This window comes from Petromyzon marinus, chromosome 16 (genome assembly GCF_048934315.1).
Source record: "Petromyzon marinus isolate PM22_M1 ecotype Great Lakes invasive population chromosome 16, UKy_Petmar_22M1.pri1.0, whole genome shotgun sequence".
NCBI lineage: Eukaryota > Metazoa > Chordata > Hyperoartia > Petromyzontiformes > Petromyzontidae > Petromyzon > Petromyzon marinus.
This window is the reverse complement of record NC_133682.1, coordinates 4,089,409-4,112,406: the sequence shown is the minus strand read 5'-3', so window position 1 is coordinate 4,112,406 and position 22,998 is coordinate 4,089,409. Positions and strand designations below refer to the sequence as shown.

General features: G+C 44.5%; 1 long non-coding RNA gene across 1 annotated transcript in view; it reads right to left on the bottom strand.

Moving 5' to 3' along the window:
* Positions 1-10,783: 10,783 nt before the first annotated feature.
* Positions 10,784-22,998, bottom strand: part of LOC142924732 (uncharacterized) — a 156,673-nt gene continuing 144,458 nt past the window's right edge. Inside the window, exon 4 of the long non-coding RNA XR_012941804.1 lies at positions 10,784-10,825. This is a non-coding gene — a long non-coding RNA (uncharacterized LOC142924732). The remainder of the gene's footprint in view (positions 10,826-22,998) is intronic.

Here is a 22,998-nt window from a genome sequence, read left to right as displayed (position 1 = left end):
AGCGCCGATTCTTTCGTTCAATATTCAGTGCTTTGATATGTAATTAAGTGTTGACAGAACATGACTGATGTCGCGAAATGGCACGATTATCGTACGTAGGATAAAATGCAAAACACATCCAAAAGCTTTTCTTTAAATCACTGTATATTTCACATAAAAGAGGAACTAATTTCTTTCTAACTTGAATGCTGCAACTATAACCCCACCCCTCGCCTTAACCAAACGATTAAAACATATCAGAGCACTGATGAAAAGGCCGTGCAACATCTCAGTAGTTTCTGCACCTGGCGTGCAATCCAGCAGCAGCAGCAGGCGCGAGGATGAATCGGACACACCGCAATGAGCTCGTGTCAAGGTATGTCACAAGGACTAAACTGCCAGGTTACAAATCAAACAGCTCGCATATCGCAACGGTGGGACATAAAACCCACTGCTTGTAATTGGGGTTTAATTCTCTTCCTGCACAGAACTCTCTTCGTCCTGCGGCTCGCAACGCTTTTACACTCAAAATAAACACAACCGCGATGCTCTGTTTCTGGGCTGCTAAAAAGGCCATATTCTTGGAAATGGCCACGTAAATTATTGAATGCTGACATGGCCAGATATGGGTTTCAAAATGTGTGTTACACAACAATGGCGGGCTGAATGTTATGCGTGCGTGCGTACGTTTCATATGGTGTGCATAGTGAGCGGTGTTGCAGCAATTAGCGGTACTGCTCCATTGACATGGTGAACCATAGTTCCATCCCCAGTCAAGGCGAACGGCAGCGGCGAGTGATATCTAAACTGGCCCTGGCTTAGTCCACCTTCACCAGTAGGCACTGACTAAAGTGTTGAAGTGTGGTCAAACTTAGTTGGAGGGGGCTGGGCGACATCAACCAGTGTATTGCGAAGGGCTATCAATTGTGTCACTCAGTGTGACGCACCGTGGTATAGGCTTTTATCATCGAGGGCCCATTACCAAATGGCCTCAATCTGTGATAGCATAATTGCAATACAATGGAAATCAAGGCATAGTAATTTAATTGCATTACAATGGCAATCCATAATTTTACGTAATGAGGGTAATGTGCAGTAGGAATCCTTCATTATGAACTGTTCTTCATATCCAAACTGATTTCGCTCAATTGAGGCAGTGCGCAGCACACACACACGTATAATGTACGGCACAGTATCTAAAATGTGAAGATAATTTTGTCTTATTTTTGGGTTTTTCGGTAAAGTCACGTAGAAGGGAAACAATAAAATAATAAAAATATAAAACAATAAAATTTTCACGACGTTTCGACTGCAACACAAGCAAGCATCATCAGGTGTGAAAACCACAACAAAAAAATGTATATTTTTACTATTTTATTGTTTCCCTTCTACGTGACTTTACCGAAAGAACCAAGAATATGAATCCCTGCAGCCACGAAAGCTTTAAATCAAAATTTAATTTTGTCTTGTAAAGCACTTTGCGTTGCATGTTATGCACGAATTGCGCTACATGTGTAAAGTTTGATTTGATTTGAATAGTAATGCTTCCGGAGTGTTACAGAATCATATCCTCTTTATAGTGGAGGAATCCGATGAGCTATGAAGCTCTTTTTTCACAGATGTCCATCAGGGGGCGGGTCGGCAAGTTACAACAACAGACGAAACACAAACACGATAGGAGTGCAAAGTATAAACTCTGGACTGGTTTTGGACCAGTTTTGACATTCAGTTGCAAAACCGGTTTTGCGAAAAGTGGGTATTTGACTCGCTCTTGTGCGTTTTATTCCGTGAATAATAAAACTAGGGCACACACAAAAAAATGTATTACAAACACGTCCTCCTGCCCGTTATTATTGTTATTGATAGCGCAACTACTTAATTATTCATTAATATGTAAATGTGAGGAATCACAACGGAAATGCGGCTTCATTTACATTCTGCCCCCAGTGATGGCCTCGGAGTGCATTCCATTACATAGCATAGACAGTACATGTTTAAGATGTATTGCATTAAAATGGCATGTCACGTTAAATATATGATAGAATGCATTCATTATAAGGGAAGCAGAGAATTTCACATTGTGGGCCCATAATGATGGGAAAGCTCTCGCAAGATATTTTGAGTCAGACTTCCCGAGTGACACACTCTCGGAACGATTTTTGCATAGAATAGCAGCTAAATATTAAGTGAATAGGTCGGTTTCTTTAAAAGGTGTACATGATATGCAGCTAGAATCCAATACAGCAGTTAAACAAAAACTCTGTTTTTCTGCTCTTAGGACCAAAACTAAATCCAATAGATAATCTGTTTTTTTTTTCTCTCTCTCTCCAGACATGCACAGTATTAACTGCTGTCATACGCTTCAAAAAAGTGTAATCTGTATAAAAATAAAGACGTACACACGTACGCATGAGTATGAGTAGGTCTACACACGCCGAGTTTCGGAAATAAATCTGTGGTTAGTGACTGAATCACAATCTATAAAGTTTTTTTGGCTTAGTTTGGGAGACGATCATATGGTGATTATACTCACCATGTGAGCATACACCGAAAATACTTTGAGTTTGCTGAATTATACAAAATGTAGTCTTTGTAGGCTATCCAATAACGGATGAAAGTAAAGTTTTAGTATGAAAAGTGTTCGACAAATGTGTTTTACAGAGTTTAAATTGCTCTTATTCAGCATGTACTAGAAAGATTTATTTTTTCGAGTGGGTGCCCATTTGGATGAAGACCAACGGAAAGCTATGTTAGTCTTTATGGAGACAAAAGCTATGTTAGTCTTTATGGAGACAAATGCAAGCTTTAGAAACGAGGATATCCATTGACCTAGCAATAGCCTCATTAATTGATAATTAAATCCTTCACCTGCAGCTTTTAAAACAACACAGTCAGCCACGTGATAATTTCACTATGTTTAAGCTAAATTAATTTGCTGAACATTTACAATGTAAAATATTAACAAAATGTAAGTTTTTTTGTGTTTTAATGAGCTAAATACAGTAATGACCTGCATGGATAACTTTTTTTGCATTTGAATATAGCAAAAACATGTGCACTAGACATGATTTGGCCAGTGTCTAACCATAATTAAATCTTATGGGAACTACTGAGTTCACATGCTTTGTTATATATTGCCGCGTTTCCATTGCAACTATTAAAATACATAGAGGGTCACTCTGGGTTATAATCCCAAAAGTTGTAACACATACAGTATTTATCTTTTACAATATATAAAATTACCATTGTGTGTAGAACATTGGCCGCATTGTATATTTCATCCTTTTTCCCAGGTGCATTTTAAACAACTGTTTTGAAAAAAATAAAAACACTGTCCCAATTACAAAAGGTGCTCTTAATCGTTGCGCATCCTTCAATTTATATTCAGAATTTTCAGCAGGACGTTTTGCAAAGACTTAAGGCGTTAATTGCTTTACAGTCAGTGCCGTTATTGATAGAGTGCTAACCACGGATGCAGAGCCAGCGCGAAGATTACGATGGCATTCATGTCACGTAGTGGCAGACACATGCGGGAGTTCTTGCGGTGATGTGATGTGGCGTGACACGCTGCGGCTGGCGGGATAGGCCCTCGTGCGTGTGCGTGCGCTTGTCTGTGCGGCACGTATGTTCGGTTGTGTGAAGGATCCGAGAAGTCATATGGATGGGCGAGCGGTGGTGTGGCGGTTAGCGCGCTGCCCGGCGAACCCTGGGGATCCGAGATCGATTCCCGCTCACGGCCAACACCAGTGACGGTTATTATGTGAACCGGTCCTGGGCCTCGCCTCGGTCGACTCAGCCTCAAATGAGTCGCTGGTGCAGTGTGTAAACATCAGCACTGGGGAGGCGAAGGCGGGCGGGCGTGGTGCTGGCCACACTACCCTCTCGTGCACCTTGCCTCCCTTAGTAGGTGCTTCCTAACAGCACTTTACCCCAACAGTCTGTATGGATAAATGAGTCTTTGTATTCTAGATTTGAAGTTTTCGTGACTGCAAGGATACTTCAGCGATTGTTTTTTCTGCTGTGGTTGTCCCCACCTGATGACGGCCGCTTGTGTTTGAGTTGTTTTCATTTTTGTTTTATTTAATTTTATTTAATTTTTACCTACGTGAGTACCCTGTCGATGCTGAATTGCAAAATGAGCACGCATATACTTTAAAGACTTCTGACAATAATTCTGGAAGCAAGACTGTGCTGACGAGGTAAATTAGCCTGCGTGTCGAGCTGCCAGATGCCCTTGAAGCTTTTGTTTGGTTAAATAGGCAGTCTTCTTTGGTTCTTTCGGTAAAGTCACGTAGAATGAGAATACAATAATAAATTGATAAAATAAAAGAACGCAATAATATTCTCACGACGTTTCGGCCACAACACAAGCGGCCTTCAGCGCTGTCCTCCAGACAGTCTCGTCCCCTTCACCTGATGAAGGCCGCTTGTGTTGTGGCCGAAACGTCGTGAGAATATTATTGTGTTATTTTATTTTATCAATTTATTATTGTATTCTCATTCTACGTGACTTTACCGAAAGAACCGAAGAAGATGAATCCTTGCAGTCACGAAAGCTTTAAATCGAAATTTAAATAGGCAGTGTCAAACAGGTATGACATGAGAGCCAGAGAGGAGTGGAACGACAGTGCAAAAGAACAAGGAGCGGGTTTAAGTTGACGCTGGCATATTCCAACAGTTTTATGGACTAGCTTTAGAGCAACTCGAATACAGAAAAGTAGAACAATTGGGGAGCCTCGGAGAGAATGGATGCAAGTCGTTGAGACTTGTTTCAATCGATAACGTCGAGGTTACATCGCATGACCTCCTTACCAAGCAGCCCTTTGCCACTTCACGTGGCCTGAGAACGCACTTGTGACAGGTTCACTGAATATAATGGTACAATCACGAAATGCGATGGAAAAAGTCGTTTGTGATCCAGGCTCAGAATGAACTTAGTGATGACGACAGATAATTCATGCAGTCCTGGCTATTTACGTTTTCCATTAATGTGTTGCCGTGAGAGTGGCACGATGGAAGGCTGTGAAACTAATCTGAGGCATGAATTATGAGTAGCATATTAAAGTGACAAATAATGCAATGTTGAAAAACAGCATACATTGTAATCATCATTTTGGGTGATATTATAGGAACTTTGTCAGACACGTGAGAATATATTGCTCTTTAACTATCCAGCACTCAACACACCATAAAACAAGATATCTATTTAATGAAAATATGTTAAAGCTAGTTACTTCACTTGTTGAAGCCAGCACAAACAAAATTTGATTTTTTTAAATATATAGTAAAAATAAAACCATTAAAATGTAAGAGCATATCCAGATATATGTATGTAAATTAGGCACATTTAGCTTTTCACGACATCTCTAAACTCATTAAAGTGAAGTACAATTTTCCCTGCGATAGGAGTAAAAATTCCTTTATTATTTAATAATTATAAATTTGCATTATTATCTCGATGTACGTTGCGTGTGAGATATATACGCTGTATATAGATATACTCACACAATAATATAGTACAGACGTCTGTCAATGCACTGTTGGATGTAGGCCTCTACACTCTATCAGTTATAGGATGATAATGTTTCAGTGATGAATGGAGAAGAGGGAGGCAATACCAGGCCGTATGTAAGTACATTGAACTTCTTTTGCACCGTACATAGCCCCCCGTGATAATCGGAGGTGCGGGCGAAGGACAACAAACTAAACACAAAAATCACTTCTCATGAAATTCGTTTTAAATCTACATTTAAAAGTGCGTAGCTCCCAGTGGCTTCCTAATATCAGAAGGAAGAGCGTTCCAGACGGCCACAGAAGCGCATCTGAAAGCACCACGCGATGCGGTGACCACCGTCTTTGTGTTCAATGGCTAGCCAAAAGCCGCTGCTGCTGCGAGGATGTTCCGGAGTTCGCATGATGATGGTTTATGCTCCTTGAAGAGATCGGCACATCATTGTGGTTAATTTGTCGAAAGCAATTTGTGTGTGTAATGAATGCGACCTTACAAATGAGTGCGACCTTCTAAGTTAATATATCACTTGCCACTCAATCCGCTGAGTTCATAGCGTAGTCTTTTTGAACCACTGTGTCACCACTCCACCTCAAGTTATTGAGTATAATTTATATCCATCAAAATAGAGTAAAAGCAATTCCAGCCATTACCAATCCACCAATGGATTAAGGCCTCCCTACGCTGTGTCAGTCATCGGGGCTGCTTGACCTTATTTCTCCACACAGGTCAGTATGGGTTGGTGAAGGGGGGGGGGGCATGACTCGGTTCTGATATCACTGGTGTTTGCCTTGGTCGGGTATCAAACTCGTGTCGCCAGGTTCACCGTACAGTACAATGACCACATCGCCACCACTCCACCCCGCATACGTAACGAGTATGTAACTGTGATTGCCAACGGAAATGTAGGTAAAAGAACCAAGCCAACGGTGGTCATTAAGAAAGAAAGCATGGCAAGAGTCGGCCACGGGAGAATGGCGTGTTCCAGGACTAAAGGGTAACAACCCACGGCACGACGCCAACAGTTCAAAGTCAGATGCAAAGCTGGTCCAGATGAGTGAGCCACCAATGTCCCCAACTGTAGGGAGACAAGGATTTGATTATTATTATTATTATTTTGAAGAGCCACGTCTTATTGTGACTGACTTCATACGTAACATAGAGCTGGGGCAATGAGTTGTTTACGTCAACGAATCGACTAATTACGTTAATCGAATTAAGTGGTTTTGCGTTGGATCATGCCGGCCCCTTTAAAAATGGCAGTTGCCCGCGCATCCTGCCTTCCGAAAGCTGAAAGCCCCCTCGAAGCCCCGCCCTTCACCAACTCTCCAGCGGCACACGTGGAGACAGAGGTGAGTTATTCCCGACTATTTTTTGTGTTCTCCACTTAGTTGGGTAATTAACCAATACTCTAATCGGAAGAGTAACCGATTGATTCAATAATTGGAGAGACTGACTCAAACGTACTGTATATATGCAAGGGCACACTTTGTTGTGTGAGAGACATTAGGATGGGACATGGCTGCGAACGTTTCATTTCTCTCAGATCTTTAGGATGTGCCAGCACTACTTCAATTCTGTCCTCTCTGCCATGCAAATTACGCATCCAGCAATAATTACAAACCCTTCATGTGTATTCGACATTTAACGTCTTTTTAAAAAGCACAAAATGGTATGGGTTTATTTTAATATTCATAAAAATATATCAATTTCTGGCCAGTTGGATCGATGATATGAAATGTCACCTTAGGTAGCATAAGCCAAAGTCATTTCATAACAAGATATGCATTTTGATAATACCACACACAGTCTTACCTGATGGGATTACGTGGATTTAAAGGGCTCAATATAAAATGCCCGAAGCTTACAGAGCCAAATTAAGGTACCGTAATATTACAAGGTCAATACTGTGGTGTATGTGAAGGCACAATCAATCGGGCAATCAATTTCATTTTCCAAAACCAGGTTGGGAGTCAAAATACACACTCTCCTTGACAAAAGTTTGTGTAACGCCACACGATGGGATTTGTGACCATCGGGATATCAAAGTGGGTCGTTTCTATTTCACTTTGCAGGCAGACGAGGGAAAAACAACAACAACAACAAAAAGACCAACATCACCATTGCATATTTCATTTTACATTATACTTATAGCTGGCCTCTCCGATTACTTAGATTATAATCGATTAATCTACAAATGATTGGTGAAATTACGTGACAATGATGTCATGTAACATGCAAGGCATGATGGAGAGCCGAGTCTATGGTCCCGATCGTGACTTTTTTCCGTGGTGAAATTATCTTAGAATTAATTATTAATATCACGGAGGTTGTTAGCAGTCTGAAAAACAGAAGTAATAAAAATAATAAAGTGATCAATTCAAGTGGAGTAAACACCTGGGATTATTAATATATATAAAAATAACAGTGATTTATTTTCCCAGAAAAGCCACACTTGTTTCAGGAAGGTACTGCATTGGGATCTTTGGCCAACATCAAATACATTGTATATTTCTTTAGCTCTGGGAAGAAAGCAGAGAACCCGGAGAAAACCCATGCAGAGCGAGGGGCAGAACGTACAAACGGTACGCAGGAAGGCACTGGAGTCACCAATCAAACCTTGGCACGCATTACGGTGAGGCACAAGCGTTTCCACTGTGCTTCACCGCTGCCCAACAATAATAGTCCGGATGAATTATGCATTTGAAAAACAATGCATGCGAGGGGATAAGCGGCAGAAACGTATGAATACACGCAATACGTTTGCATGTTGGATGGAGATCTAGGAGCACCTGGTGAGCTCTGTTGGAAGGAGACAGAGGAATCGGGGAGAGCATGTGGAGAGGTGGTGGGTTGTGAAGACGTTCTGCAGAGAGGTGTGAGAGATCCGGTTTGGTGGGGGGGGGGGCATGTGGAGAGGTGTGGAGTTGTGAAGACGTTCTGTAGAGTGGTGTGGGAGAACTGGGGTGGGGGGGTGGAAGAGCATGTGGAGAGGTGACTGTTGCAAAGGGCGTGCTACCGGAGAGATGTGAGAACACTGGGGAGATGTGGTTGGCCACACGTGGATGGAGGTTGTGATTGAAGTCATGGAAAGGATTTCGTAATGTCGCAAGTATTGTGGAATTGCGTTATTGTTCATCAAATGTAGTTAAAGTTCCTCCATTGTTGTGGACATTGCTTTTGTGGGGGTCGGCTGAGGCCTTACATGCTAGACGTGCGACTCAATGCACGTATCACCGATTATAATTGATTCAATTGTTCCCCACCCATACACCCATATAAACTGATGCTCCCTTGCAAAAAAAGAACGTGTGTCTTTTATATGGGCTCTCACATGCAAACAATAAAACGCATCGAATCAGACTCAGTGCTACCTTTTTGTAAATTGACCAGCGGCCACAAATGACACACAGACCTCTAAATTGTTTTGCTGGCTATGAGGAGGAGAAGAAAAAAACCCCCTCCAAATGCTCCAGATATATCTACAATAGGAGCACGAGTGCACCTTTGTTATCCCCCATGATGGACTACTGAGCACAAAAAGAGACAGAAGTCAAATCCGACTTAGCGTTATAGAGTAATCCCACTCTGTGCGTTCCATCACCCTGTCAGGCATCACCACTCATTGCCCCACTCCAGCCCTCTCTCAGCCACAGAGTCCAGTAACAAAGGCAGATGGCACCGAAGATAGCGATGTGTCGTGGTCTCAACACTGAAGCCGCATACCTCTGTGTGTCTGTCTGAACTAAAAGTGCGGCACTCTTGACCTGAATAACGCAATGTGTATAATTGTGCCCTTGGATATGATATGCGCTGTGTTTAGTTTTTTATTTTAGTTTTACCAAATACCATCTTGTGTTTCACATTTTTTTCAGATTTTGTTCATATATGATAATTGGCGAGGATGCATGAAGATGCATTCTGGTTTCTTTTGCACTTTCACCTATAATGATATTCAAATGCACACACGAGACAGTTGGAATATATATAAATAACTATGCATCCAAACACGTAATTTCGCAAGAAAGGAGAATGGAATAATTTGACAGCGGGGAGTGGGGGGAGACTCGTGGAGAAAAATTCCAGTTACTTGACCTTAGATTGCATAGGATATGCTTGTGGTGAGAAACGCACATCGGATTCCATATTTTTAGCTGAACAATGAAGAGCATCCATGCGTTTTTCCCCCTCCATCTTTGCCCTTGGCTGTCACTTCACCACCTGATGTGTTTATTAATATCCACCCCCAGCACCGCCCCACCCCCGCCGGCAAAGGCCGTATTAATGATAGCGTGGCACGAGCATGGTCGAGGTACAGGCTGGGCAGGTACAGCTTTGCGGAGGCCCTGCTAAGGCTGGCTTGTCTCCGGGTTTGAAATGCGCTGGTTGAGGGGCCCATTTCCATTGCAGTGCCGTTAATAAGTTGTATGTCGCCCAAGAGTAGGGCTTGCAACTCCGTAGTGCACAGGGAGATCTATCTTTAGATACCCCCTTTGATTTATAATTACCTCCTTGGATTCTTCTCAACGGTTGAGTGAATATTGTGAAGACGACGGGCTCCATATCGCACGGAGGAGAGAACTAAGAGATGTAACGGTGCATTGAAATTGGTCAGATGGAGACGTGTGGAGGCTTTTGAATGTTGCATTATCTGGTCAGTGCTCACGATGATGTTTGTGGGATTGATATCAATGTATGACTCCATTTGCATTCACTATTTCACCGTGAGGTAATGAAGACATAACTCGTCCTAAATTAGTAATATACCCCATTCCTCACCCATTGAATTGCACAGGATGTATTGTCACTGCAAAAGTAGGTGGAAAAACTGGGCAAATCCAGCTCCTATTACTTTACCCAAGTGCAAAGATTTCAAAAGTGATTCCATAAATAAATCAACACAAAGGTACCCAATGTGTATTGGCCATTTAAGGAAATGACAAAAATGTACTAACCTCCTGCAGTAACACATTTTAATGCAGGGAACATCCATTGTGTCGAGGTGGTTCACTTCGCTCCGGCAGAGAGAGCATTCAAAGTACTAACGGTGGTTCTATGTAGCAGCCTTCCCATTGATTGAATGGAAGTAACTAAGTGGCACCCAGAGGAGCTGGTGTATTTTTGTGAGCAGTCTTTAACTGGAATATGCAGTGGAAAGGCTAAAACTCCCTGCTGTTAAGACAAAAAACACTTGCCATGCTAAAGCTTTAATACCACATTATATATACTTATCACGTTGAGTCGATTGGCAGCTACTATTCACACAGGAGACAAAATAGAGTTTAACAAGTAAGGTTACACATTTGTTGGTGCTTTTATTCCTTCAGAAGGATCATCCTGGGACAACAAAATGACATCACACAGAAAGGTGTCAAAAATAAATTACCAGGGTATATACATTCTCGACATTCATACAAGTCCCTTTACAATCGAGAAAAGTCAAGAGGTAGTTTTGCATGGTACATATTTAGCACTATTTTGTATCCTTTTCAGCGCTTTTGTGACAGTGATCAAAACACATCAATGCAAGTTGAGACTCTACTGGTGTCCTAACGTTGTGAGATGGTAATTCCCTCGCATTGTATACAGGAAGTCGTGGGTTCGATCCCGACCCTGACGCCTGCTGTATATTTGGAGTTCGCGTGTCTCTCTCTCATCATCATCATCACGGTGGCTGTGAGATGTTAACCACCTCGCCCGCTATACAGGAGGTCGTGGATTCGATCCCGACCCTGACGCCTGCTGTATATTTGGAGTTTGCGTGTTCTCTCCGTGGTCCCGTGGATTTTTATCCAGGTCCTTCGGGTTTTCCCTCCATGTTTAGATTCAACGTTTAGAGTCTTTAGCTGCTATCAATTTCCACATAAGCCACTTCGTTGAGCTATCATTTGTGATGACCATGTCGCTTCTTAATAAAAAAAAGCTACATAGCTCCGTGGGTCCTACCTGGTAAAATTTTAATAGTTTATAGTTTAGAATTTGTACTTTGGACTTGGAATCCAGAGGTCACCAGTGCTGCGGTTGAAACAATGCAAGTTTCTTAAGCCCCACCCACCCACGCCTGTGCTGTCCGCATATCACTGTAGTTGTGAATGGATACCACTCGGTCAATCGGTCAGGTCGTGTATAGTGAGGTAAAGTATTCCCAACTTTTTCCAACACTTTTGGCCAAAGTGGAAGAGTAGGCCAAAACATATCCTCTTAGGGGGCTCTCTAGACGTCCCTCTAGAGGAGGCCAGCAGTGGCCGGAGCACTGCTGGCATAAGGCTGCACCTTTATCACCTTCAATTTCAGTCTGATTCATAATGTTAGCTTATGCCTGGGGCGTGTTTCTTCAGCACTAACAATGTATTTAAGCGTAATTTCACAAGCCAAAAACGCGCAAGGACTAATGCGTTTGGATGTGTCCTTGTATCGGTCACAAGTGTAGTGATGGGCACCCACCCTAATCTAATGAGTCGGTTTGTTATCATTTGCCTTCTGTGTGTATGTGTATAATTATAGATACTATACTGTTGGAGCAAGTACTGTTAGCGAGCACCTATGAAGGCCAACACGGCTCACGAGGCGGTGGGTGGCCAGCACCACGCTCTGCCCCAACAGTCTGTTCAAGCTATACAGGGTATATTTGTATCTGTTTATATAAATCCCGTATTTAGAAATCACCAAGCGCACAAGAATGGTATGATGTTTAAAGCTTGCAGCTCCATTCCAGTGGCAACAATTTCGGCAAAAGATAATAGAATTAAGGAATCTTCTGCTGTGCTTGTTGCAGGGCATCTGCTGGGTTTATGCAAGCATAGTTTATATTCTAATTGTAATGGCCATATAATGTTTACATAAACACACTTTTGCTGAGTTTGTTATTTTCTTTGTATATAAGTACAGTATTTTAAAAAAGTAAACTCAAAAACAAGCTGAATTTAAAAAATAATCTAAATCACAAATTTTCCGAGTAAAGAATCTCTCATTTACTCTGGCAAACCTGCAGTGGACACGTCTGTATTTCCAAGTGATCATTCATGTGGCACATTTAAAAAATAAATTGCATTGCATAAGGGATCTGTACCAGCCAGTGGTAAATGGAGCGTGCATGGGATGTGAATGGTGGGGGAGGGAGGGTGAGGGGGGCTTCATGATTTGATTGGCCAGTGTCTCAAACAATTAGCCACAGCCTGGGGGCTGCACGTATTTGCTACAATCATTGACAATTAGTGTGTAAAGGGGCCTCTTTACACCCAATGCCTATGGCAATTCTGGCATTGAAGGGACAGAGTTATGATTAACAAGCAACCCAAAGCATGTTTAAAGTAGTTAATGTTTACTATACACTGCATTGCTCTAAATGCGCATTAGTGACACATTTGTCGTATCAATTTTGTCTCTCTCTCCGCTCAATGTCATTCGCAAAGAAAATGCCTATTCTTTAGAAGGGAACTGAAGAATACATGCGTGTTGACCCAATTAGTCCATTCGTACGTGTATATTATACCTGTAAGAAATGCTGACAACGCAACTAAAACACACCGTGCCTTAACTGGTTTGACAAGCTATCAGTCGATCCTTAATCATGTGCACAGAAAGAGGACAAGGATCAATATCTAGTTTACAGCCTGAGGCTGATTTTGCACAGTCTATGGACAGTAAACTGATATGGCTTTCCATTTTCAGCAGCTCAGCTGAAATAGGGGACCGGGGAGATAAGAAGGGGTCGGAGCTTGTGTGCAAACACATCCAGCAGGGCCTCGGGGAGGCTCCAGCATGTGTGGGGATAAAGTAATTCCCCATCCATGTGCTTGTTTAATAATTCACATGCCTCTCTGTGATGGGCAAAGGCTCAAAGTTTTTGTTTCACAACCGCGTCATCCACCTATCCTTTTGCGCAGAACTAAACCTCCATTGGCCTTCGAGGCTCAAGTCTCCGAATTATGCCCTCCACTCAATTATTTTGCCAATTCCCGTGTAATTGTAACTTTCACGTGAAGTATCACACGATATAAAGCTTGTCACGGTTGTTTTTTTTATGGAAGGACAAAGGTTTAAAGCGCAAATGGAAAACTGCGATACAAAGTAAGGCAATGGCGTGTTGAGAGCTCTTAGAGCACGTGTATAGACATACTGCTGTCATAATGGTCCAGAGGTCGCCGGTTCACTTACGTCTTCTGGTAAGGAAGTTGAAACGATGGGCAGGTTTTTTTTTTTAATTCCCCTACCCATGTCCACCCTGCAGCATAAATAGGTACACTACAGTTAACCAATTGGCAGGTTGTGTTTCGGTGGTGGAGTAAAGTGTGGGTACTCACACCACAATTGTGGCAGATTAGACCAAAATACCCTGGAGAGGGGCCCTCTTGGGCTCCCTCTGAGGCCCTTGTGCCAGCAGCGGCGTAATCATGTCATTCCAGGGCTGCATTTTTACTTTTTTGTAGGTCATGTACGCAAATAATGATACGTAATAATATGTCTGTGAAGCACCAATGTTACTTTTATCTATTGTTAATAAATAAGTAATCAGGTGCGCAACTTTATTTCTGAGATGACAGAATCATAACATTGCATTTAATGTATGAAAAATATATTAAACAGAATTTGTAAATGAAAACATTATTTTGTAAAAGTAAATCCTAAGTGTTTGATCTTTTTTTTTTACAACAGAGTTCGGTTCCTTTCATTGTACAAAAACAATGCATTATTAATCAAACAAGTTCCCCGTCGACAGCAAACAGAAAGGGCAGCCTACTCTGTAATGTTCATTAGAACAACTTCGTTTGAAGGCTTACACAATATAGGCAAGTCATTGACACAGACATTCAAACAGTGAGTAGGCAGCAAAAACTCACGAAACAATTATTTCTATACATCTTAAGGCTATGTTTTATTACCATCGCCATTAATTAACACTGTCTATTCACGCCTGGATGATGGCTTAACTAAAAGCTCACCATCTCATAATAACTTATCTATTTCCAACAATATAGCAGGGCTTTGAATACATTCACAGGTCTCATTTTCAGACACCTTCATGTCTTTTCCACCCGTGTAAATTTGTATTTATTGTGACAATATTTTCCAAAAAATAAATATCTAAATGGGCTGGAACAGTGGCACAGTGTCAAGTAGACTTCACTATGAACCCAGCAACCAGAGTTCAATATCTGGATAGTATTGCGGTGCTGAGTAAAATGTGGACTGGCAATGGCCCTACCAAAGCCTTTACCAAGCTGCACTGGTCAGTGTAGTGAACTACGGACAAACAAACCCACAAATGACACAGTGAGGAAGCCTTCATCCAGAAACGAATTGACAAAGTTACGTATACGATCCAAAAGCAAGGTCGTCATGACAAAAGCATTTAATGCCACCACACCTCACCAATGCTTGTTCTTACCATTATTATTATTAATAAGCCAAAATACTGAAAAAAAGTATTCGTATCTTCTATTTCATTACCTACGAACATTTCAACGCAGTCACATTTCCTTGTTTAAAATGTTAACTTAAAAAAATATATAACGGTTTATTACAAGGGGGGATCTACTTAAACTCAACAGACACATACGAACCTCAACTTAAGAAAAAACTCAACTTAACTTAAAAATATATATTCTTAGCTCTTTCGGTAAAGTCACATTGAAGGGAAACAATAAAATAATAAAATATATATAAAACAATAAAAATTCTCGCGACGTTTCGACCATAACACAAACGGTCGTCATCAGGTTTGAAAAACCAACGGCAAGAAACATTTGAAAAAAGTGTTGGTTTTTCACACCTGATGACGACCGTTTGTGTTATGGTCGAAACGTCGTGAGAATTTGTATTGTTTTAGATATATTTTATTATTTTATTGTTTCCCTTCAACGTGACTTTACCGAAAGAGCTAAGAATATGAATTATTGCAGTCACGAAAAGCTTTAAATCAAAATGTAACTTTAAAATGTTTTAAATTCATATTTACGTTTAATATGTACCACGTAATCAGGACGTGTTGTAATCAGAACTCTACAGAAACCAGGCACTGGCTGGGCTGAAGCCCACTGCTGTTGCTTGCCAATGTGCCCCAATCCCTAGAAAGTGCCCTCTTGCCAAACCACTTACCCCAATTTCCTGGCATGTGCCCTTGTGTGCAACCGGTAATCGCTAATGTAACTGAATAAGTGTGACAAATAAAATGTTAGTTGACCCGCACAGGTTTTTTTACCCCAGCCACTTTACCTTTCCCCAGGACATTCAACAATGTAGACACGACCGTTACCAGCAATTAGTTCAAGCTTCTGCGAATTCAACCCCGATGAAGCTTGGAGAGCCGAATGGAGTTCAAAAGAAGTCAACCACAAATACGTTGTGAAAGACCCAATGCGGAAGATCCCTGGGTTTGATCTTCCATGAAGCTCATCGTCCACCCTAAATCACATTCGCACAAACCGTGGCAGATGCAGATACCTGATGCACAAATTGAACATTTAAAACTCTCCAATGTGCGACTGTGGTCATCCAGAACAGACCGTACAACGTATAACGATGCAATGCCCGATCCACAAAATCGAAGGAGACATTGGAGCGATACACTCTGCTGCTCCTGACTCGGTTATCTGGCTTGACCACCTAAATGTGAAATTATAGTTGTTGTTCTGTGATTTCTTACTCAACCGCCACTAGAGGACAAGCTTAAGAGCCCCTCAAGAGAGTATTTTGTACTCTTTGTTTTTTTTCGGTAAAGTCACGTAGGTAAAATAAAATAAAAGAATACAACTAAATTAAATCACGACGTTTCGGAGGCAACACAAGCTTCCGTCTTCAGGTGGAACAATCACAGCAGAATATCTGTGTCAAGTGGACAGCTCTGAGACAGCCGGGATTATATACAGGTTAAGGGGGGGGGGAGCCAGGAAGGGACGTGGGTGGGGGGGAGGGCTGAGTTAAGCCACCTTTTGTTATGCTGCAGGGGGTTCGGAGGGAGAGATGCACAAGTACATACAACCCACTGAAAGCAATTAAAATGGCTGTACAATTATAAGGCAGCCAAACTTTGACTTAGTTTATAATATCTTTTCAATGGTATTTTGGCCTACTCTTCCATGACAGTCATATTTTGGAGTAACCGCACTCTACCTCACCACATGTCTTGTATTCTTACGTGTAAAAGTCATTTTTTGTCTGTCTGTGTGTGGACGAAACTTGCAACGGATTTAACTCGCGAACTGTGGGGATTACTTTTTTAAAAAAAAGTACCCAGGTACCACGCGATAAGCCCCGTGGTGACCCAGCGCTATTTGTATTTCGCATCCGTCAACTTTAAAGTAGTTGAATGAACAATTTAGTACTATTAATTATTATATTACGCCGCTGAGCGTGCGCCAAAGTGGGCATCTGCACATGCACGACAAAGCCGGTGGGGGAATTCTCATTCGCGTTCAAAATGCAAAATATATCCACACAAGACTGAGGTAAATTCTTCACAGTGTGATGTTCTCCCCCCCCACCCCAATGTGTGCACTTACTACTATAGAGTTGCTAGATGCTACTACTATAGGCTGTAGATACTACTGTAGATCGGGCGAGGGGATCGTACGTGGGGGGGGGAGGCAGCCCAGCCTGCCAAGGTGCCACCTCGGCCAGCTGGGCAATCTAGGTGAGGCCGGGGGCTCTGCAAGGGACTAGGCCTCGCCACGTCTGCGTGTATCCGGTGTCTGTGTGGTGTCTGTGTGCGTGTGATGTGTGTCTGTGTGTATGTCTGTGTGTGTGCAGTTCCAGACTTCGTAGGTACTGTGGTGTCTGCCTGTGTGTGTCTGTGTGTGGTGTCTATGTGTGTCTCTGTGTGTGTGGTGTCTGTCTGTCTGTGAGTGCCTGTGTGTAGTTCCAGCCTTCGTAGGTACTGATGTGGTGTCTGTGTGTGTCTGTGTGTGTGTGTGATGTCTCTGTGTGTGTAGTTCTAGCCTTCATAGGTACTGATGTGGTCCATAATAAAGGTTTTTGGGTTAGATCGCGTAAATATATATGTCGTTAAAACCCACCACCACCCGACACAGCCAACTAGTAAGGGATGTCACGTAAACAAAACATGCCAACTCTTCACTAGTACAGCACACCAGTGTGTTGAAGCCAAGCCACAACATTTACAATCCGAGTACAAGCTAGATGAAGCTATTATAGATTTAAAGCTTTCGTGACTGGAAGGATCCATACTCTTTGGTTCTATTCGGTAAAGTCACGTAAAAAAAAACAACAAAAAATAAAAATAAAAATTCACGGCGTTTCGGCCACAACACAAGTGGCCTTTATCAGGTGAAGGGACCATGCTGTCATGAGGACAGCGTTAGAGTGAAAACAGCCAAGCCCAGGTCGCATCCTTTAAGCTGTGTGGGAGGAAGCAAAACGCTTGACAAAGGAATTAGCATAAAAATGAGCACGATGTACGTAGGAGGTGTATGGGCCATGATAGACCAGGAGCGGGTGGGGACCATAACGGACCAGCAGCGGGGGGGGGTGGGGGTCCTTCACTCACTCCCTCTCACTCCACTCACTCAACTCCACTCACTACTCCACTCACTCACTCCACCCACTCACTCCACCCACTCACTCCACTCACTCCACTCACTCACTCCACTCACTCACTCACCTCCACTCACCCACTCACTCACGCCACTCACTCACCGCCACTCACTCACGCCACTCACTCACTCCACCTCACTCCCTCTACTCACTCCACTCACTCACTCCACTCACTCACTCCACTCACTCTACTCCCCCCCCCCCCCCGCTGCTGGTCCGTCATGGTCCCCACCCGCTCCTGGTCCATCAATTAAGTAACCATTGGAAAGATGTTCTGAATCAAACCAAACATGAAACTAATTTTCAATGGTACAGTATATTTTTTAAGTAGTGGTATCCCAAACTTTTGCAGCTGCTTAAATTCCCTTTTCACACCATCAATATGTGGGCTCCCCCTCTCCCCCTCGCTGGTCTGCACATGCTTCCCCCCTACATCGTCCTTCATTCTAAGTCCGCCATTGAAATGCTATTTTTTTTGCTAATTCCTTTGTCAGGGCGCTCTGCTTCCTCTCACACAGCTTAGAGGTCGCGGTCTGAGCTTGACTGTGTTCACTCCAGCGCTGTCCTCTGGACAGTCTGGTCCCTTCACTCACTCCACTCATTCCACTCACTCCACTCCACTCCACTTACTCACTCACTCCACTCACTCACTCCACTCACTCACTCCACTCACTCCACTCACTCATTCACTCACTCACTCCACTCACTCACTCCACTCACTCAGCCCACTCACTCACTCCACTCACTCAACTCACTCACTCAACTCACTCACTCCACTCACTCACTCCACTCACTTACTCCACTCACTTACTCCACTCACTCACTCCACTCACTCACTCCACTCACTCACTCCACTCACTCCACTCACTCCACTCACTCACTCACTCCACTCACTCACTCCACTCACTCACTCTTACTCCCCCCCCCCCCCCCCCCCCCGCTGCTGGTCCATCATGGTCCCCACCCGCTCCTGGTTCATCATGGCCCATGCACCTCCTATGTACATCGTGCTCATTTTATGCTAATTCCTTTGTCAAGCGTTTTGCTTCCTCCCACACAGCTTAAAGGATGCGACCTGGGCTTGGCTGTTTTCACTCCAATGCTGTCCTCATGACAGCACGGTCCCTTCACCTGATGAAGGCCACTTGTATTGTGGCCGAAACATCGTGAATTTTTTTACGTGACTTTACCGAATAGAACCAAAGAGTATAGATTAAGTTAGTTATAATTACTGGTGAAACGTCCGACAAAAACAACCTCCTATCTCCTCTTGGTACCAGATGGCAACACTGTGGTGGGCAGTGCCGTGGGGAGAGGGCCAATTAAAATTGACCTTTCCCCTCATGGAGTTTGGCATTTGTAACCACCACAGCGGCCAAATGTGGGCTTTGGACGGGTGCGAGGGGCTGGTAACCCCTCCACCTTCAATTATCTACCACAAAACCGCGTTTAAATATCTAATTAATAAGCTTGTGCCGGAGGCCCCGGGGGGACAGACGTCTATGACATCTCCTGGCCAAACCCCATTTGACATTACCAGGAGACTGAATCCTTACCCTCAGGGCTCCTCCAGAAACAACAACAAAATACTACGTGTTGCCACGTGGAATGTTCGAACGCTCACTCAGGGGAGAGGCTGCCACTCCTCTGTCGGGATCTGGACCAGTACCGCCTGGATCTCTGTGGTATTCAGGAGGTCCAGTGGATCGGCTCTGGCTCCTGCCACCATGGGGGGTCGACAGTCCTCTACTCGGGGCAGGAGACTGCCAAACAACAGGGGGTGGCTCTTCTTCTGAACAAAAGAATGAAGGGGGCATGGGAGTGTGGTGGTGTGTAGGAAGCTGTAAACCCCAGGCTACTTTGGGCTTGCCTTGCCATCAACCAGAGGCAAGGAATGGTGGTTGTGGTTACTTATGCCCCCACCGAAGACGAAAATCCGTGGAGGGATGCAGGCAAGGCCGATGAGTCAGATATCTTCTATGACCTCCTGTCACAGGTGCTAGCTAAAGTGGCCGCTCGGGATAGAGTAATCTTGTTGGGTGACTTCAATGCCCGATTTGGTCATGATGCTGGCACCTGGTCTGGAGTGATTGGAAGGCATGGGCCAGATCAGCTCAATAACAATGGCAGGAGGCTGCTAGATTTTGTGCAGCCCATGGGCTTGTAATTACCAATACGCTGTTCCGGCATCGGCGCATCCACACAACATCATGGATGCATGCCAGGTCCAAGCAAGACCATCTGCTGGACTATATAGTGACGGAACAGCAGATGCGGGCCCATGTCCTTGACACCAGGACCTACCGTGTAGCTGATCTGCTCACTAACTATCGACTTGTCAGCTGTAAGATGCGCATGCCATTCTTACACTCAGGTGGTGGGTGTACACCCAGGACCCCATTCAAACCCATAGTACAATGGTCTCAGCTAGCTGATGAAAGTTGCAAGCAAGAATTTCATTATCGCTTGCGGATGGGGTTGGCATCATCCCCCACTCCTCCTGATGTCGAGGGCCAATGGGCGAGGTTTAGGACTGTGGCTCATGGAGCTGCAATGGCTGCTTTGGGTACACGGTCCAGACCTCCCCAGAGACCCTGGCTGACAGAGGTGTTCAAGCTGGCTAAGAAAAAGCGACAGGCCCACTTTCATCGGCTACAGCATCCCACGTCGGAGAATGAGGAGGCTTACCGCTGCCTTTGCTCGGAGGTTCGGAGAGCCGTGAGGCGCTACAAGGATGGGTGGTGGTCGTGGGTTGCTGAGGAGATGGAGTCTGCCTCCATGGCCCGCGATCACAAATCGCTCTTTAATTCCACAAAAAGTAACGTGCAGCGCCACACCTATTACCATCATTAGGGGAAAGAACATGTAAAACATTGTGGGACAAAGTGGGGATGACCCTGCTGCAGGCTTCAGTGCCTCAAATATTCGAAAAAGAAGTCACCCCATGTGAGTTGCTGGCTGAGGTGCCATCTGTTGAGGAAGTACTAAAGGCGATCCAGAGTCTGAGACCAGGAAAGGCACCGGGCAGAGATGATCTCCCAAGCGAAATGCTGAGGGAGGGTGGCGTTTGTGCACAGACTGTCCTACACGACATCATAACAACAGTCTGGACCACTGGATGGGTTCCGCAGGATTGGAAGAATGCCCTTGTGGTCCTCCTCTTTAAGAAGGGGGACCGCACAGACTGTAACAACTACAGGGGCATCTCACTCCTCAGCGTGCCGGGAAAGGTCCTGGCAAGGATTATTCAACATCGCCTTGCCAGGCACACTGAGGAGAGGCTTGCAGAGCCTCAATGTGGTTTCAGGAAAGGGGGGTCCTGCACAGATGCCATATTTTCTGTCCGTTTGCTGCAGAAAAGGTGTAGGGAATTCTAACAAGACCTACATCTCTGCTTTATTGACCTGGTCAAGTCCTATGATACCATCAGTAGGCCTGGGCTCTGGGCTGTTCTTCGTGCTTTCAGAGTCCCTGACCCTCTGCTCACGATCATTAAGAACCTTCATGATGGTGAGCGGGCCCGGGTAAAACTACATGGCTGGGAGTCGGAGCCATTCCCTGTTCACCTTGGGGTGCGACAGGGATGTCTTCTGGCTCCCACATTATTTAACATATGTTTTTTACTCGTAGTTCGTGAAGCCTTTGATGGCTGTACAAGAGGAATTCCATCTGGTACAGATACAATGGGAGGCTGATCGATGCCCGGGTACGGTCAAGGAATGGCTCCCTATTGGTCAACCACGTTATGTATGCTGATCTGGTAATTGCCGCTCACTCAGAGGAGGAGTTGGAGGCACTGCTTCTAAAACTGGGGCCTTACCATCAGCCCCACCAAAACTAAGCACCTGCCTGGGTATTTTGTACCATCGGGCACTCCACTCCCCTCCCAATCGGTGATGGGCAGTTGTGGAGAGAGTGCAGAGTTTCCCATACCTGGGCAGTGTGCTCATGACCGGCTCCGGTTTGACAGCAGAGGTCTCATTCAGAATAAATCGAGCGGCATTATCTTTTCATCGGTTGCGTAACGCTGTGTGGAAGCTACCTGGTCTGTCGCTCCGCACGAAGCTTCAAGTCTTCTCGGCCATGGTCATTCCCTCCCTTCTCTACGCTTGCGAAACGTGGACCCCCCTAATGGAGCATCTCAGCCGATTGGAAACATTAAGGCTGGCCTGCCTACAATCCATCCTGGGTTTAACCAGGCTGGATTGTGTGAGGAGCTCACAAATCCTTGAAAGATCTAGGCAAAGTCCCATCGGTGAGCTCCTCCGGCAGGCAAGGCTGCGTTGGTTGGGTCATGTAGCCCGCATGCCCAGTCACTGCATGCCTAAACAGCTTTTGTTCGGCTGGATAGAGGGCGCTAAATGGGCGCGGCATGGGTTAGAGAAGAGATGGAGTGATGCGATACAGGAGGATGTGGATCTGAGTGGACTTGCCGATGACTGGTACCAGCGGAGTCAAGATCGGCCTCTGTGGAGGAGGCTCGTGAAAGATGCTGCTGGGCAGTTGGAGGCAGTCACCCTCCAACAACAACGGAAGGTATAGGAGCGACGCTCACAACAACGAGCGGAGGGCCGGATGGCTAAAGCACAGCAAATTGGCACAGTAGGGGGCACAGGTGGTGCATCAGCCAGTCATCTCAGTCAGTCGACCCGTGACACCTGGGTCTGCCCCATGAGCTCCTGCCAGCGGGAGTTCGACACTTCATGTGGCCTCAAGATGCACATAGCCTGGCACAAGCGTCGTGGTGATGTCACCGCCACTTAGTGGCGAATGGCGGTTGTTGTTGTTGTTGGTGTCTGTCTGTCTGTGTGTTGGTGCCTGCGTCTGTGTGTGTCCATACTTCATAGGTGCTGCTGCTCGCTAAGAACACAACAGTCTATGACACCACCACCACCACGCGGTGGTGGTGGTTGTGGTGGTCTCTGTCATCGTGTGTTTTGTCTGTTTTGACTATAATA